Genomic DNA, 19392 nt, shown 5'->3' on the forward strand with positions numbered 1-19392 from the left:
TCAAATTATCCTTAAGTGGCCAATAATTGTATGGTTTACCTTACATACATACATACATACATACATACATACATACAGACAGACAGACAGACAGACAGACAGACAGACAGACAGATAGAAAATACGGAAAAGTAAAAAGTGAATTTCCCTGTTACTGTGGACATAACCGATACAGAAATGCCATCCTTTTCAAATTCTGATCAATGTGCAGACAAAACTCTTATTTTATATTATATAGATTTTGATACAGGCTGATTCACATTAACAGCGTCAACTCTAAGTACGTTGTGCAGGACGATAAGGACCGAGCTCCTATATATGCATTCAAAATCTTGTCTGTGAAAGTAAAATTACTGCAATATTACTAGCTTCCTCAACTACATATCTCTGTGAAGCGGGACTCCCTGCCTATTCAGGTACCAAAACAAAACACAAAGAACCCTCGTATATACGTTTGGTTCACTGTGAGTTGAAAGAATCTGACGAAACCTGTAATTCTTTGTTTACTAGTGTGTGTTTGTTTTACAGGTATGTGTTTTACACAAACTGGAAAGCATTAAAGTTGCGTTAGCTAAGTCGATACTGCAATGTATGGCTTCCTTCTTAACGAACTAATTAATTATTCAACCGAAATGAAAGTTTGTGCACATATACACTATGCTCTAAAAATTAGTTGGCAGTAATGATTTCAGAAACATGGAAGTTACAAAGTACAGTCTAGAAATGCCTTGATTTCCTATGTCTTTTTGAATTAAGAGAACTAGCGTTTTCTTTCTCTTTTATGAAAGCAGATTTCGTGGCTTTGAGACCAATAGTTGGCACATTGTCTTACATAATTCAACTACTAGAAATAGTTGGGTGATAGTCATTAAGCTGAAGTTTGCACGGCAGCATATACTCTCCCTGAGTGAAAAACAAATATTCGGAGGTTGTCTCTACGTTGTCAATTTCTCTCTTACTCCAAATTGGATTCATTGAAACGCTCCATTAAGCCTTCGGTAGAACAGATACAAATGAGCGTTTGAACGCGTGTAACACTGTTGATTGGTTGCTAAAAGTATCCAAGCATGGCAGATCATCAGCTAATTGAGTGTTATTGGTTCCAGCGGCAACTCATATACATCCAGTTAATTAATTGTTTGACTTGTTTAGCCATACACGCTGTTCCATAAAGACGAGTACAACTTACGCTCACTTTGTGTCCACGACAGGGGATCACAATGAGACCTACGGTATGATTTATATAAACCGGACAGTTTTCAAAACGACCCCATTTCTGTATGGTAGGCCTTGTTTGTTATTTTACCCTACAGTCGTCAAGATACAGGGCACATTGCATCAGTGGATGATTTTAGTGAACAATTATACGATTACGAAGTCAATCGTACCTACGCAAAGAGAGTTGGGGAGATAGTATCGTGTGATCGACTCGCCTAAGAGAGAGACAAAAAATGGCTATAGTGAGAAAGTTGGGAGCAATTGGGTCTTTGTGCGCAAGCATCGCACATCTGCTTTGGCAAGTGTGGCAAAGACGTTAGACTCGTTTGCTTCAGTGTCCTACGAAAGCGTTACATCATTTGTGAAAGGAGGCGGGTATTTAGGTTGGCCAACTGTTGAAGGAATGAAAGCGGAACAATGCAGTCAAAGAAGGGGGACATTCAACAATTTTGTGGAGTAGCTGTACATTTAACTGTAATTTTAAAACGACAAAAATTGTAATATTTTTAAAAGAATTCTGTTGCCAGTTACCCTCTTTCTTGACCAAGGGTACTCTTACTGAAGTCAGAACATTTTTAGAAAAACACTCATCATTATTGTGTAATGTCTTTTCCAGTGTGTGGGCTGAAGATCGTTCATCCATGAGAAAAACTGAACGACTTCTTGCAAAGTTTACAAAACTCCGTGCGGACGTTACTTCAATCAGGAGATAAGTATGGTTGGTTGGTTTATCGCTTTGCATTGTACGCATATACGCGTTTAGTTTTACCTCTTGCATTTTCGGGTTTAAATGCCGGCTTATTCTTTTTATGACAGAGTAGAGGTACAGTCTCTGTAGTGTAGTGGTTAGTGTGAATAGCTGCCACCCCCGGATGCCTGGGTTCGATTCCCGATTCTGCCACAAAATTTGAAAAGTGATACGAGGGCTCGAACCAGGTCCACTCAGCCTTTGGAGGTCAACTGAGTAGAGGTCAGTTCGATTCCCACCTCAGCCATCCTGGAAGTGGTTTCCCGTGGTTTCCGACTTCTCCTCCAGGCAAATGCCGGGATGGTACCTAACTTAAGGCCACGGCCGCTTCCTTCCCTCTTCCTTGTCTGCCCCTTCCAATCTTTGCATCCTCCAACAAGGTCCTTGTTCAGCATAGCAGGTAAGGCCATGTAATGGTCATCCCCTCCAGTTGTATCCCCGACCCAATGTCTCAGCTCCAGGACGCTGCCCTTGAGGCGGTAGAGGTGAGATCCCTCGCTGAGTCCGAGGGAAAAGCCAACCCTGGAGGGTAAGCAGATTAAGAAAGAAAGAGGTACAGGCATCACTATCCAACGCCGAATCTTTATTTTAAAAAAATTAAAAATTTCAAAATCCCAGTTGATACAACACGTCTATAATGATGCGCTTCATGCTACTCGGAACTCGGAAGTCGGAAGGTACATCCGGAATACTTCTCCAAAGATGCTAAAACATGCTTCTTTGGCAACGTTTACACTTGTTTGTCAAGATTCAGGACACATTGCATCAGTGGAGGTTTTTAGTGAACAAAGGATTACGAAGTCCATCGTACCTACGCAAAGGGTGTTGGGGAGATTAATATTGTGTGATCGACCCGCCTAATAGAGAGACTCGACACTGGCTATAGTGAGAAAGTTGGAAGCAACTGAGTCTTTGTAGGCAAGCATCGCACATCTACTATGTTTAGTTGAAGCTGTCCAGCAGAACACTTTCGAATTGCGAAAATTCCTACCGAAGACGAGAAATGAAAATAACAGGAAAATTCGTTCAGATAGAAAACGAAACCATTGCGGGACATTTACAAAATACCTTAAAATGCGCGACGGTTGGTCACTCTACGGGTATTCGTATTAAATTTTATGTAAAAGGGTGACCAAGGTAAGGAAACTGCGGCCATATGAGATGACAGTCATTCACGAGCTGCAGCAGCCGGATAAGGAAAAACGAGTCCGTTACTGAACATGATTCTTGGATTTTATTTTACGGCCACCAGGAATTGTGAACATCACGTTGACCACAGATGAGACCCAATTCCATCTGCCTGGTTACGTGAATTCACAAAATATCCGCATTTGGGCCACACATAACCCGCGCGGTTTTCATGAATGACCCCTGCAGTAACAGAAGTTGGGATTTTGATGTGCATTCTCGGCATACCAAAAATTGCGTCGATTCTTCCTCTCGGATACGTTGAACACAAACTGGTTCTGCCAATTTGTCCAACAACTAGACGACATTGAGCTAACTCAGGGTTATTTTCTGCCAGATGGCGTGACATCCACGCGCTAGCTGAGTCTCTAGCTCTGATCAGCATCTATTTTGAGGACTGATACATCTCTAAGGAGCTCTGACCGCCAAGGTCAGCGGACTTAACTAAAGCAGGTTATTTGCTGTGGGGTTAACTCAAGGATAAAGTGTTCAGAAATTGACCAAAGCAATTGAAAATTTGAAGACCAAACATCATGACTAAAATCAGTGGAATAGACGACGAAATTTCGTAGCTAACCGCCAGAAGCATGGAACGACGAGTACGGCTGTGTCTACAGGAAGATGGAGGTCGTTTTCAACATCTGCTGTGATGTCAAGTGAACCTCACATAGTTTCTTCATAGTTGAGCCCGACTGAGTGGCTCAGACGTTTGAACCTTCTGTCTCCAAGTTGGCAGGTTCGATCCTGACTCAGTCCGGTGATATTTGAAGGTGTTCAAATATGTCAGCCTCGTGTCGGTAGATTTATTGGCACGTAAAAGAACTCCTAGGGGACGGAACTCGGCTTTTCGAGAGTAGTTTTCATCTTCTTTATTAGAAATTGTTTTATATCGTACCAGTATAGATAGGTCGTATGGCGCGACGAGTGATGAGGAATGGACTAGGAGTGGGAGGGAAACGCCGGATACCTTAATCAAAGTACAGTCCTAGTATTTGCCTGGTGTGAAAATGGGAGACCTCGAAAAACTATCTTCCGGGCTGGTGACAGTGTGATTCGAACCCAGTATCTCCCGAGTGCAAGCTGATAGATGCGTCACCCACTTCACGCAGCCGCTTGCTCGGTTCAAAAATAGTTAATGGGACGTAAAGTAATAGCATTATTATTATTACTCCATATTTGGAAAGTAGTTACATCTTCCTATCAGCTACCATGCAGAAATAGGCCGTCTTAAAAACCGCCCGTTTTATGTAAATCATCGTGTATGTGTATTCAAACCATTATACTACAATAGTAGCAGAGAGGAGATGCCCAGTGGAGGCAGTAAAGTCATGTTCGCTTCAGCCGGAAGGACGTGGGTTTGATTCACCGCTGGGAATTCGAAAACTTCCAGAAACAAGATATCCATTTTTGGAACGATTGATGGCCCTCAGGTTGACTCAGCCTGCACGAAAATTGAGGACCAGGTAAATTCCTGGGGTAAAGACTGCAGGGCACAGAACTAGACGCTATATCCCACTCGTCGGCGCCGAGAAAGCCTTTACCTTCCACTTTCCCACGGGCCTCCATGGACGGCACAGGCTTTTTTTTTTTTTTTTTGCTACACTTTTTCAAGGCAGCGCCAAGGTAATCAGTTTTTCCTTTTACTTGTCATGCATGGCCCACGATCTCAGGGAGAGCTATCGGCATCAGAAATGCGTTCTTGGATAGCATGTGCAGAGTGTAAGTAAAGTTGTCGCGGCAGATAAGCCTGACGTATATAGCTCGCCTTGAGACATTGGTCCCTACATTAAAACAACAAGGAAAAATAGATCATTTTAGCATTGCTTTGAAAAATAAACCGCAATCAAAGGGCGCCACATTTTTTTCAGAATGTTTATATTTTTGTACTAAAATGACCCCCACCCATTGCCAAATATACTACAAAAAGGAATTGGTGGCAATACTTGCAACGAATTAGAGTATTCAGTACAATTTACTGTCAAAAATTTTGATTTCTTGGTGTGACCTTCTAACCGTTAAAAATGTATTAAGTCTACAATACTTTGCCTAACTCAATTAAATCAGGCGGCACATGTTCTATTAGATGTAAGTGCTTAGGGAAAAAAGAATACAAATGTCTAGTGGCATAATTTTAGGTTCTAGGTGACCAATCTTCCCGAGAACCGGACAGTAATAATGATAATAATAATAAATATAAATAGTAATCTTCCCATTGGAAAATCTTGAAACAGAGAACAAAGATATTGAAATTAGCGTAATAAATTATTTAATGAGATACCACACGGCAGGTGGTTGATGATACCGTAAATGAATTCTCACCCACAGGAGTTACTGGCAGGTGGTTACCGATACCTCAATAGCGTTAGCAAAGTCCTCAATGGGTTCTGGTGGTGGTGGTGGTGATTATTTTTATGAACAATTACATCAGGGCTATCATCCTCTGTTAATACTGGTGAGGTGGTAAAACGAAGATGTCCTCTACTTCGAATAATTTAGGTATCGGCGAAGGAAAGGGAATGGCCACGTAGGGTATAAAAATGAAAGTCGCCAGGTCCCACAAAGAAAATAAGGGTTGACCAAGAAGGGCCGCGTATAAAAGCCAACAGCACTGCTAGGTGTTCGTGATTGTTGCTTTTACAACAACTACTATCCTCTATTATTAACACTAACCAGAGGGAAAATGGGCCGGCCCCGTAGTCTAGAGGTAACGTGTCTGCCTCTAACTCGGAGGCCTCGGGTTCGATTCTCGGTCAGAATAGGGATTTTCAGCTGGATCTGAGGGCTGATTTGGGGTCCACTTGGCCTACTTGATTAAAATGGGGAGCTATTTGACGGTAAGGTCACGATCTCGGTCTAGGAAGCCAATAATAATAATAATAATAATAATAATAATAATAATAATAATAATAATAATAATAATAATAAATTCGTGAGGCTATTTCTAGCCAGGTGCAGGCCTTGTAAGGCAGACCCTCCGATGAGGGGGGTGCCATCTGCTATTTGTAGGTAAATGCGTGTTATTGTGGTGGAGAACAGTTTTATGTGTGGTGTATGATTTCCAGGGATGTTGGGGACAGCACAAACACCCATCCCCCAGGCCATTGAAATTAACCAATGAAGTTTAAACTCCCCGACCTGGCCGCCAATCGAACCCGGGATCCACTGAATCGAAGGCCAGTACGCTGACCATTCAGCCAACGATTCGGTCTAGGAAGCGTGCGATATTATTCGTCGCGCTGACCGTATGTCATCTCGTAATGTGCAGGACTTTGGGATTAGCAGCGGTCCCATGGTTAGCCAAGGCCCATCAGGGCTGTTGTACCATGCGTATTGTTTGTTTATCCGGAGAATGGAAGAGGTCGAACTACTCGAAAAATGAAGGTATGTATAAAAGATAGGAGAGTACCGCGAAGGACGTGAGAATGAAAGAAGAGAATAAGAGCTAACCAAGAGAGGTCGGGTCGGATGACCTTAAATGTTAGGCCCCTTTAAAAAAAAAGCATCATCATCATCATCATCCACGAGAGGTCAGATGGTAAAGGTAAAATGGAGAGACTGAGTCACAAGTACATGGAAGCAGTGCCAGGCCCACTAATCCACGCTCCGAAGTTGAGAGTCCCTCGTCTCCCTTTCACGCGCCTTTTACAACAGGCTGATGATACCGTGGGTGTATTCTACCTCCCCCACCTACGGAGGATCCTCAATGGTTTGATGAAGATTCTAGTAAACACACTGTGCCACACGATAAATGATGTGCACTCATATATCGACTGTAGCAATAATGGACCGGGTTCGATTCTCGGTCAGTATAGGGATTTTTAGCTGGACCATATGGCTGTTTTGGGGTCCACTTAGCCTACTGTGTCCATAACACTTAAACACTTGTGATTTTGCCACCTGTGAATCATTATACACTACAGTTAGGACTGTGATGGTAAGATTCCCACACGCTGACAAAATTTAACTAGGAATAGGGGAACAAGTCTGAGCGCTACAATGTTTTACCAGTATGATTATGGAAGGGAGAGATGCCAGATACATTTCAGGTAGCGCTACATTACCAATATGCTCTAGGTATATCGTTTGCGTGTGAAGTCCCCGAAATTTTGGATCCTACTTTGCACTTGAAGCACAGTAGTAACTAACAGTTCTCCACGATTTAGTGTCAGAATAGTCAGTAAAACTTATCCCAAATATGACCAATCACAAGTAGTAAACGATTTTCATATTTTTTTCACCCGTAAGGCACGGAAGTTGAGAAAAATGATCTTTTTCTAGAGTGTTCGAAGACGATGGCCAACATAATATATGTTCATTATGGTTTATTGTAGGCGAGAAAATTATTTTTGTTTGTCCTCTTACGCCTTTTCAAATTTTTTGGCGTATTGGTCCTTTTGTAGTCTTTTAATTGGGTCTTAACGGCTTTATTCACCTTCTTTCTATTAATTACTGCCCATTCTCAATTCGAATCAACATTAGTTTATCCATCTGTTAAAAGTATTTTCTTTATTATATATCATAAGAGAGAGGAAATTAAATAAAATGAAAAATGAAAGTAGTGGTTGAAAAACCAGGGGTATCAAATTATGTGCAAGATAAGTGAAATACTGAGAGGGGAAAATTCTGATGTAAGGGATTTTGAAGAAAAGACCTCACTTGCTTCAAGTATGAATCCTTAATATTCGTTGATGTGGAGAGAAATTTCTTGATGTTTCGCAACGTGCTGTCGATCCTTTACAGCTAGGAACCTGGACATGACTATTGTGATATACTGCAAAGCCATGTGAGGTAACGTTTCCGAATTCTAATTTCTGTAACACTAGTGTAGTTAAGACAAATAGACCCCAGTTATACTAGTTTTAATTATTTTCTCCAGGATGTCCACTGTAGGTTCGCTGAATTCATTGTACATGGAAAAAAAATCATTCTACACTCTACATGTACTTTTTAAAAATTATGTTAATCTAAAAATGTATGTCTGAAAGAAGTAGCATTTCACTCATACATGTTTTCACTCTATGCTGCATATCACCAGAATTTTGCACTTTTAAACATCGTATTCCTTCATTAAATATGTAATTAAAACTTAAATTTTAAATGAATTTGGATCGCAATTTTTCGTCCTATATTGCCAGTTTTAGGTCCTTTCTTGGAAATATTTCGGTCTTTTTATAGGTGATTTTCAGGTGTTCAACTTCCGATCCTAACACATCAATGAGCATCACTGTTAATAAATTTAATTACATAAATTTATTTGGTCATCGTGGCCTTCTTTACACCTTTTGGAGAAATATTCATTAAACAAAATATACGTTTCGGTTTATGACTGAAGAACAAGTGCCTCAAAGTTATCACTGTCCAATTAAGCCGTATAAATGTTTGTAGCGAGACTTATTTCTGCGATCGGCTCGCAATTTATCAAATGAAACACATGCATAAACAACGACCGCTGCTGGTTAGTGGAGAATAATTGGTCGTTCATTGGCACGCTCCATGGAGGCTAGTGAATGAACAAAGCATATATCTTCATAGATATACACTAGTTACATTCTCCATTAACATAAAATTAGTTTTCAAGGCTAGATTTGGTAGTATAGTGTATGGCGCAAGACAGATTTTCGGAGAAAACACTCGAAAAAGGAATCACTGTAAAGAAACGTGTTTTACTACCGTTCAGTCATTCAGCACCAATTTGCTTTTAGGCTGTCTCCCAGGTGGCAGATCCAGAAAGCATGAGCAGAGAAGGATGGTTGAATCAGAATGTGATGGAACCTACTAAACCTGCGGCCACTGAATTAGGCGGGTGAGGAAAAAAAGCGATGTTGTCATATATGGGAACGGCGAAGTGACAGATGGTCGAGAGATGCTTACCTCTGAGCACGGTTTGGCAACGCTGACCGTGCAGTGTTGCCTAGTCGAAGCCGGTTTGCTTCAGCTCCAAGTATTCTATAAAGTGGTTCTCTTTTCTGTATTACAAAGTCCAATACATAGTATTCAAGTTATATGACAAACTGTAAGTAAATGAATTACCACAGATTAGTACTTGCTGTGTACTGTGGCCTGCTCTAGCGCGCGCAACTCGAATGACCTCATCTAGCGGCGTTTATATGGCCACATTCCTGGCCATTTTCCAGGAAATCTAAAAGACACTTGGAAACATGTTTCAGATACAAAAATTGAACGATTTTCTACATTTTTCCCGCAGACATTTTATTGATTCTAGAAACAAAACCGTGGCCGCTCACTGCAAATTTCAATGCATGATTTTACGGATTTAAATTTACTTGTTCACAATTTTATTCTTAATAATTATTTTAATAGGTTTACGACAAAAATAAATATACCGCGGAAGTCTCTTTCCTGAAGCTTGTAGTATAATTTGTTCTGCAGCATTGTAGGAGGTAACATCACGAGCTTGAGAGAGAACAAATGGCCTCCCGCTCCGAAATGATTTGTTCAATTAGACGTACCTTCGGCAGTTGTTACATAACTTTGGCATCAGCACAATTTCTTTGGCCCGCCTAATTTGGTGGCCGCGACTAGAGTGGCAAACGTCCTTAGACGTCGTACTCTTGCATTTTCTCCAATGCATTTACAAGCAGGGGGTGCAAGGCAGTTGGATGCGCAACAAATAGCCTCTCCAATTGCAAAAGTCAACCTCACCTTCCCGTAGTGCTCCCTGTTATCACAGACGAGGCTATGGCGACCGAATATATGGCGGAATAACCATATCACAATTAAGGATGCAGTAAATGGCATCCTTTCCACCCGTAACATCTCAGGTGGGAGCAAGTGTCAAGGCTTAAGGGTGGCAGCCGCACCATGACACTCGGTGAATGTGGGCTAATAACTCGCAGTCACTTAAAACTAACTTATTATAAAAACTATGAAAAGCAGCCGGATGGATTCTAAGATGATGTCCTTTGGCTTGAAACAGGACATGAAAATTGGATTTTGGAATGTCAGAACACTGTATCAAACTGGGAAACTAACACAACTTGCTACCGAGGCAGTCGGAAGAGAGGTAGACTCAGGGAATGGAGACGCAGTGTGATGGAGGGGGCAAAACAAGAAGGGAAGACCTTTGGAAAACTCAAGACCCTGGCTCAAAATAGGATACGCCGGCGATGCTTTGTCGAAGCCGTATGCTCTGCAAAAGAGTAAAAGGAAATAAGTCAAGTAAGTCAATTTACAAGCAGAGAATCATGGATATAAATTTGGGCTTAGAAGGGAGGGGAATTCATATCCACTATTCTATGCTTTCCCGTTTAGCGGAAAAAATACGAGTGTGAATTGCAAGTGTCTGTAATTGAGTACAGGAGTGTAAAGGTTCAGTTAAGTATTTTTCACGAAGGAAAACAATACTGAGGGATGTACACTTTATTATTATTATTATCGTATGACATTTACAAGAATAATGTGACAAGATATAAAATGAACATATACGTTAAAATAGAGAAATAATTAAACTAGAATGTCCACCTTCCACAACCAGTCCACTGCACTTGGTGTCAATTCATGCAGAGTCCGTAAACAGTCCTTAAATGCTGTCAGTGGGCAACTCTCAACAACATGAAGCAATGTCTGCTTCTCAGCACCATACTCACACGCAGCACTTTCATAATATCCTCACTTTTACATCATATATCGGCACCTGCCGTGGCCTGTTCTGAAACGGTTGTGTTTTGACCATTCATGTCGAGGAAGGTCGAAACCTGGCACTTTCTTCTTTGGGTTCTTAATCAGAAAGGCGTTGGTGGGTGGACAGTGTTCCCATCGCTGTCTCCATTCTACCGTTACACTGAAATTTTCATGGTAGAACAGATGAGTCCAGAGTGGATTCCGGGATTTTAACCTCATCACAGGCGGGTCTCGTACGGCGTTGTATGCTAAGGTCTTGTTAAGCAACTTTACTTTCGCTGCTTTTCTCCTCAGATCTGGAGGAGCAATGTTTGCTAAAGCAGGCAGCCACTGAGTAGGAGTGGACCTCAAAGTATCAGTAACAACTCTCATGGTTTCATTGAACCGTACGTCAATCTTGCTCGAATGTACGCTGTTTTCCCTCACAGGAGCGCAGTACTCACCAGCCGAGTATGCTAGAGAAAGTGAAGCAGTGCGAAGAGTGTTTGCATCTGCACCCCAGTTGCTGCCCGCTAGTTTATGCAGCCAATGCTATTTGAACGACAAGGATTGAACCAGTGGGAAGAAGTTGTGGGAGACTTCTGTTCCGTTAAAAACCGCGTGTAGCTTCCGATTAGCTTCGATGTTATGCAAGTGGAATGCGGTTACTTCCGTTTTCTAGGGTATGGCTGAATTGTCGATTTGTGGAAATTGTCACACATAGTCCTCTGTAAGTACATCATCACAGTGTGCCAAATCCGTACTCTGAGTAATTAAACCTAGAATTTACACTTTAATGTACACACATGGGATTGGGTACATAAGTTATACTCAGCAATGGACAGTGTTAGGAAAAGTACGAAACGTACTGTTGGGTTGTTAAATGGTTCACGTGGCGACTGAACCCAGCATCGGTGCTCAAGTGGGCGTCCGTTGAGGCTAACCCAGTGCGGTCGGGGTGGCGTGACGTAAATGCGGGCAGCTTACGTTGCATGCATACGTCACAGTGAAGTGAGAGAGCGAACACACTTTGGAGGGAAGTGAGGGAGCACTGACGTTCACTTGTGATTACGAAGCTCTCGTCCACTATTCTGAGAAATGCTGATTGGTGTGTACTATTTAAAATAAAATTCTATATTCCGGTTTGATTTATACTACTCTCGATATCAACAGTTTTATTTTCTTATATTTAGTCAATCAAAGAAAACTGATGTGTTATAATTTTTGTGTTATAAGCTGCAACGATATTGGATTTAAGCGTACAAACTACGCTTTCAATTTCCTTGGATGGAAAAGACAGTTTTTCCATTTAAAAACTGTAAAATTCCTGTTATTCATTAATCAATAAATAATATACAATTACATTATGCAACCATGAGTGCACAGTGTTGTAGTGTTGTGTGACTTTCCCTCTTCACTGAATTTCTGAAAAGTATTTAAAATTTAACAGGCGTCCGATGATAATAGGTACTCTGAATGGCGAGGTTTTCATCACGAATGAGGACGTAGATATTTACTAATGCAAGATTAAAGTCCGGCATCATTGCTAAGTGGTTAGCGTGTTTGCCCGATGGCCACAGCGGTCCCGGGATCGATTCCCGGTAGGGTCGGGAATTTTAACCATAATTGGTTAATTTTCCTGGCACGGGGGCTAGGTGTATGTGTCGTCATCATCATTTCATCCTCATCACGACGCGCAGGTCGCCTGCATGTGTCAAATTAAAAGACCTGCATCTGGCAAGCCGAACATGTCGGTGGACACTCCCGGCACTAAAAGCTATAAACCATTTCATTTTCATTTCATCCTCCAAGATTAAAGTACAACAACAATGTAAATGTTTTCAAATAAATAACCTAACTGATGTTATTCCCGGTAAGCATGATTGGATTGTTGGTGAGTTTATCAGATAATTTAAACCCAAACAACGACAAGCCACAGCTTATCGACCTAAACTCCACATTGCAGAATACTGGAAATGTTGCTAAAGCACCTCTTAACCCTTTCGTGGCCAGTTGGTGATATAACTCCCACCAACTTTTTCCGCTATTGCGCCATTGGGTGACCTGATCTCCACATTTGATTTGTGCTGCTATCTGCTGTGGACATCAGAAAATCTAGGAACAATTCTTCTCGGGTATATTTGCAGTTTATAGGTTTGTGGACGTGTTTGTTTACATTGTGTAGTGTAATGACTGCAAGGAGCGCGCATTTTTGGGAAGTGAAGTGATTTTCTGCACCAAAAAGATGGATATTAGTAATTCTAAACTATTTACGTTACCATAAATTATTCTGTAGTGCTTCAGACATACTGGATTGAGCATATTTTTGTCTCAGTATGGGTAAATAAACAGGATTTATGTAAAGGTGAAACCCAGGAACATACGTTCTTCATATTGCCATGATTACTCATCTCTGGAATTATTTTATTTTGTTTTATTTCATTTTACTATGTTACTGAGTTCCAGAAATTCCATGAAAAGTAAAATCTAATGTATTAGTACCATGTTTCATGACAAGTAAATGTGTTCAGATTACCTTTCCAATATATAATTGTGAATCTATTATTCGTTTGGCTTTCACTTTGTACACCCCTTATCCTACCTGAAATTTTGGTTACAGCTGTATTCAGTGTAAATTAATTATCCTTCTGTGTGGTATAAGATGAATGCACATATTCGCATTGTATTTCCTGATTTTTGTGTGCTAACATTTGGCTATTGGGAAGTATACTTCCCACATATTTTTTCTCACAGTTCCAGTGTTTGAATTTTTTTTTTAAATAGCCTCTAATTATTTGATGTTCCATCACTACAAAAATATATTTAGTTCCCCAAAATTCATTTCTTAAATAATTTGGCCACATTTAGATTCTTTTCCTCCCAAAATCTCTTCATCCTCTCGCTGAGCTTCTTCCTTCGTTCTTCTGTCCAAGTTATAGTAGCTCTGGTGTTGGGTTTGTCTTCAAAGTGGTGATTGTCGATTTTGGTTCTGAATTTACATCTGTCCTGTACAATGTCTTCTGATATGTTGATTTCCTGGAGATCTGTTTCAATTTCACGAAGCCAGCTGTTCTGGGTTTTTAATGAAAGGGGCAGGTTGAGAATTGTTTTAGTTAGCCTGTTAGTATTCATTCTGATAATGTGTCTCTAAAATTTATTTCGTCTTTTCCGAAAAGTGTGAGATTTTTTTCCAGAATGACAATGTATCTCCTGGGATGATTTTTTCCTCCATATTCCATCTATACAAACTGGGCCAAAAAGTTTTCGTAAAATTTTCCTTTCTTGTTTCTCAATGCCTTTGGTTAAAGATCCGCCACAATTGATTAAGGTTTCTGAGGCATATAACGCTTCAGGTTTGATTACTGTATTATAGTGTCTAAGTATTGCATTCCGAGATATTTATTTTTATTAGACCTGTTCCAAGTGATCCTGTATGCTTTCTGTAATTTGGAAATTCTTTCTTTATTTGCTTCGCGGTTTAGGCCAGAGGGCTGAATAATTTCTCCCAAATATTTAAATTGGTTCACTTGAACAATTTTGCTGAATTTAGTTATCATAGGTTGTCCATCTAAGTATCGTGAGGCTCCTTCCATGAACTGAGTTTTCTCATACGAAATTTGAAATCCCGTTTTGATGGCAATTTCAAGCAGTTTTTCAATGGAATGAATTGCTTCATGCCTATTATTGGAAAGGATTGCTATGTCATCAGTAAAGGCCAGACATTGCACGTGAATTCTGTCTTTACGTAGTCTTCCAAGGGTTATTCCTTTAGTTTCGTTTTCCCAGATCCTGATTACTTTCTCAAGTACCAAGTTGAATAGTAACGGAGATAAACCATCCCCTTGATGGACCCCGGTGTTAACAGGAAAAGGCTCACATATTTCGCCTAGGAATTTAACTTTTGAAGTAGTGCCAGTTAATGTTTGTTTGATTAATTCTCTTGTTTCTTATTCACTTGAAATTCTTCTAGAGTATTGAAAATTGTTTGACGGTCTATAGAATCATATGTTTTTCTGAAATCTACAGGGCCGATGACCTTCGATGTTAGGCCCCTTTAAACAACAAGCACAAGCATGAAATCTACAAAAGTAATGACTGTTTGTCTGGTTTTGCGCATTTGGAGGATAGTTTTGAGATTACAGTATTGTTCTGTACAAGATCTTCCTTTTCGGAAACCTGCCTATATTCACCAATTAGATGGTCTGTTTGTTTCTCAAGTCTAGTGAGCAGGGCTTTGGAAACATTTTTGTAAGCAACTGGTTTATTTATTTATTTATTTATTTATTTATTTATTTATTTATTTATTTATTTATTTATTTATTTATTTATTTATTTATTTATTTATTTATTTCTGACTTACATTTATGGCGAAGTTATGGCTCATGGCCCTCTCTTACATTAAACCATTTTAAATAAAAATTTAAAATTTTAAAATAAAATAAGATACAGTAATTCTACAAAGAAATAATACTACGGGCAGATAAACGAAGATTAGTTTAGAAATCAGTGCAATGCTGGGACTTCACCTTAATTAAGGCCATGGCCGCTTCCTTCCAACTCCTAGGCCTTTCCTATCCCATCGTCGCCATAAGACCTATCTGTGTCGGCGCGACGTAAAGCCCCTAGCAAAAAAAAATCAGTGCGGCAAATAGTGTGATAATAGTAATATAAAGAGCAATAATAATAATAATAATAATAATAATAATAATAATAATAATAATAATAATAATAATAATAATAATAATTACAAGACATTACAAACAATTACAAAAAGTACATCATCAAAGATACCAGCGTACTCTCCGACAAATGCAGACGGTGCGCCGTTCATCTCAAGACCATCGACCATATCACTGCGGGCTGCCCATTACTTGCCCCAGTAGAATACACGAGAAGACACAATCATGTCTCGGGAATTATACACCAGGCACTTGCTCAGGAAAACCAATTAATTCAGGAGCGTATCCCTTATTACAAATATCATCCAACACCACTCCTGAAGAACGAGTCGATTAAGCTTTATTGGGACACTGCTGGAGTGACAGACAAAACAGTCACCCATAACAGACCAGACGTCATACTGGTAAACAAGAAAACTGGGACAACTTTCATTATTGACATCGCTATCCCCAATGACACCAACATTGACAGGAAGTACCATGAAAAAATCTTCAAGTACAAAGAACTTGCAGAAGAGATTAAGCGGATCTTTTTTTTTTGCTATTGGCTTTACGTCGCACCGACACAGATAGGTCTTACGGCGACGATGGGACAGGAAAGAGCTAGGACTGGGAAGGAAGCGGCCGTGGCCTTAATTAAGGTACAGCCCCAGCATTTGCCTGGTGTGAAAATGGGAAACCACGGAAAACCATCTTCAGGGCTGCCGACAGTGGGGTTCGAACCCACTATCTCCCGAATACTGGATACTGACCGCACTTAAGCGACTGTAGCTATCGAGCTCGGTTTTATTTATTTATTTTTTATTTATTTATTTATTTATTTATTTATTTATTTATTTATTTATTTATTTATTTATTTACTAGCATTCAAACATTAAAATGAATCCAATATATAAGCCGTGATCAAAAAGTTTCCGTCTGAGGGCGTTGCTGCAGCGGATATGCAACGAAGCGACTCCGATGCGGGTATATAAGTACGGACATGTAGGCAAAGGGATTCATGTGGCAGTCGTGTCGTGCCGAGGTGAATGCATTAAGTGCGGCCACGTGAACTATGGCGACGTTATTACCAAATGCGTCCAAACAGGACCAACGTGCTGTTAACCTGTTCTTGGTTGCCGAAGGACAAACACCGGTGGACATTCATTGGAGAATGAAGACTGTGTATGAGGCAGCATGGTTGTCGAAATTCACCGTTGTCGAATGGTGCACAAAGCTCCGTGCGGGTCGCGTTTCGACAGAAGACGCCGCTCGATCTGCAAGGCCAGCTTCATCCATTACACCAACTCAAGTGTGAGACACTCGAGCACTCGCCCTGTAGTCCTGATCTCTACCCCTCGAGAAGGCCTTGAAGGGTCGACGTTTACGTCGGACAAGAATGTGCAGCATGTTACGATCTCCGCTTACATTACGTATATTCCCTACCGTGCATGCTGCTTTTTCGCCGAACACTTCGTCGCTGCTCCACGCATTCAACTACTCCGCTCACCTGGGCGATGTATGGCTACGCAGTATAGCAGAACAATTTCCTTTCTGTTCCTTTTTCTATCCACACGTGTAAATCATTGAAATCGTACAAGTTGAAAACCAAAAATCTACAGCATTCGAAGTAGAAACAGGGGTAGTTCAGGGTTCCGTTATAGGACATTCTCTCTTCCTCGTGTATATAAATGACTAGCAAATGTACCCGTGCTTCGCTACGGTATTCTACATATCTACAAACGGACTTCACCATCAGACGCCTCATTCAGTGTTCTACATGGTTAGTCCCATGACATCTTCTCGTATCTCCTATATTTATGGGTTAGATTGAGTTAGTGTCACTGAATGGGGTGAAATATTTGTACAGTTTTTACATACTATTTTATGTTTTTGTTACTCATGTGACAGCTAGAATCATTAAATTTGGCTAACACGTGCGTGCCGAATGTCATGATCCTATCTTCCCCATAAGTGTGCCAAATGATAACATATACGTGTAAAAAGTACGAAATTAACTTGAAATCGAAAAATACAGTTCTATTTAACGTATAAAGGATAGTAATACGACAAGAAGTCATAGGACCATAGTTGTAGACCTCTCCAAAATGAAACGCAATTGTGCTTTCTGATTTTTATAAGACTTACCAATTAGCCACCAATTATCCCGAAACGAAGGTCTGCACCGTAGTTAAAATTTCATCCATATTTCGATATTTTCCGGGGCCAATAGTTATACATTTGCATAGCTTAGAATATTTCCTCAAAGAAAAGAGTGTCCAGTTTACGGGATTAGCACTCGCATACATACAGACTAATTAAGGAAGAAAATAATACAGTCAAAAATGTTGAAATTAATAGAAAATAGATTATAACTAAGGACAGCCGGATGACGACAAATATGTAAATACCAAGAGAATGTATTGGTACATCAAATGTTCCTCAATAAATTATGCTGGTGCGAGTTATGGATATAAGAAAGCGGTAACAGTGGAGAAATTCAGGCGCAGGGATTCGTAGGTAAACAGATAAGAAGATAACTAATGGTGTTTTTATTAAGCTATTCGAGGATGGTTATAACCTCCAACGATATTCCGCCGATATCCCACAGAATGGCCGATTGACGCCTCTCTTGCCTTCTACCCAAGGAAAAACCACGAATTTAAAGGCATGATGAGGAAAATGGCAATACGTTACTTCCCTGCTGGCAAGCAGTCAGAGACGTTGCCATGGTGACCTGTAGGTTCGTTTCGGTCTGTCGGTCAGTCAACGCACAGCAGATAAAAGTACATTCCTTCGTCATTTGAAGAGTAAGGCAAATTATGAACGTAACGAAAGTCGTTTATAATAAAGAGATGTTTCACGTACCGTCCACGGAGTTTACAGAAAATCAATAGTATAAGAGAAAATGAAGGAAAACCGTTCTTGTTTTCCTATAAACCCCCCCCCCCGTCTATTCAAAGATTTTAAAATGATATGCATATCGGGATTCCGTGAGATGAGTATAATCTAAATATGAAGTTTGGTTGAGATCTATACAGCCGTTTTGCCGTGATGGTGGTACAAGCAGACAAACAGACAAACAGACACGAAAAATAAAAACCACCGATTTGGTCTTGAGTTGCCTAAAACGGATAAATATCTGGAAAATTGGCAAAACAAGCGCAATTACAGACAGCGGACCCCTACAACTTTATGTATATAGATTTATTTATTTATTTATTTATTTATTTATTTATTTATTTATTTATTTATTTATTTATTTATTTATTTATGTGGTCGTAAACAACAATGCAAAAGTGGGCTTTGCTGGGTGGTGGTGCTAAATCTGTGCATGACTTAAGAACGACTTGAGACCTTGGGAGCCATGCCAAGAAAACAGTATCAAATACAAACACAGCGCTGTCACTGTAGCGTACTTGTTATGACACTATCCTGTCAGTTCTGACGTCCGTATTCAGAAGTTACATTTTTCCACTTTTACTGTCATTCCAGTCTTAGGCCATGTACAGATTTATCAACACAGACCATTTGAAATCGCCCATGAAGCGATCTGATTGGCCAAATACAGCAGCTGATGAAATGACAACGGTGCGAGATGTCCAATCACTTTCTTAAAATTATTTTTCAGTATGACCAACTCACTTTTTTCCGACCACCCTGTATAATGGCGAAATTAGTGCTCTTGGCCCTCTCTTTTACTTCTACATTTTTGCAGCATCAATTTAAGATATCTTGGAAATCAATGGTGCACACTAAATCATTACTTTGGGTATTTTATCAATACGTGTTTCGTAAATATTAGCTAGGCTGAGTGGCTCAGACGGTTGAGGCAGCGGGCCTTCTGACCCCAACTTGGCAGATTCGAATCTGGCTCAGTGCGGTGGTATTTGAAGGTCCTCAAATACGTCAGCATAGTGTTGGTAGATTTACTGGCACGTAAAAGAACTCCTAAGGGAC

This window comes from Anabrus simplex, chromosome 7 (assembly GCF_040414725.1).
Source record: "Anabrus simplex isolate iqAnaSimp1 chromosome 7, ASM4041472v1, whole genome shotgun sequence".
In the NCBI taxonomy this organism is placed as follows: Eukaryota; Metazoa; Arthropoda; class Insecta; order Orthoptera; family Tettigoniidae; genus Anabrus; species Anabrus simplex.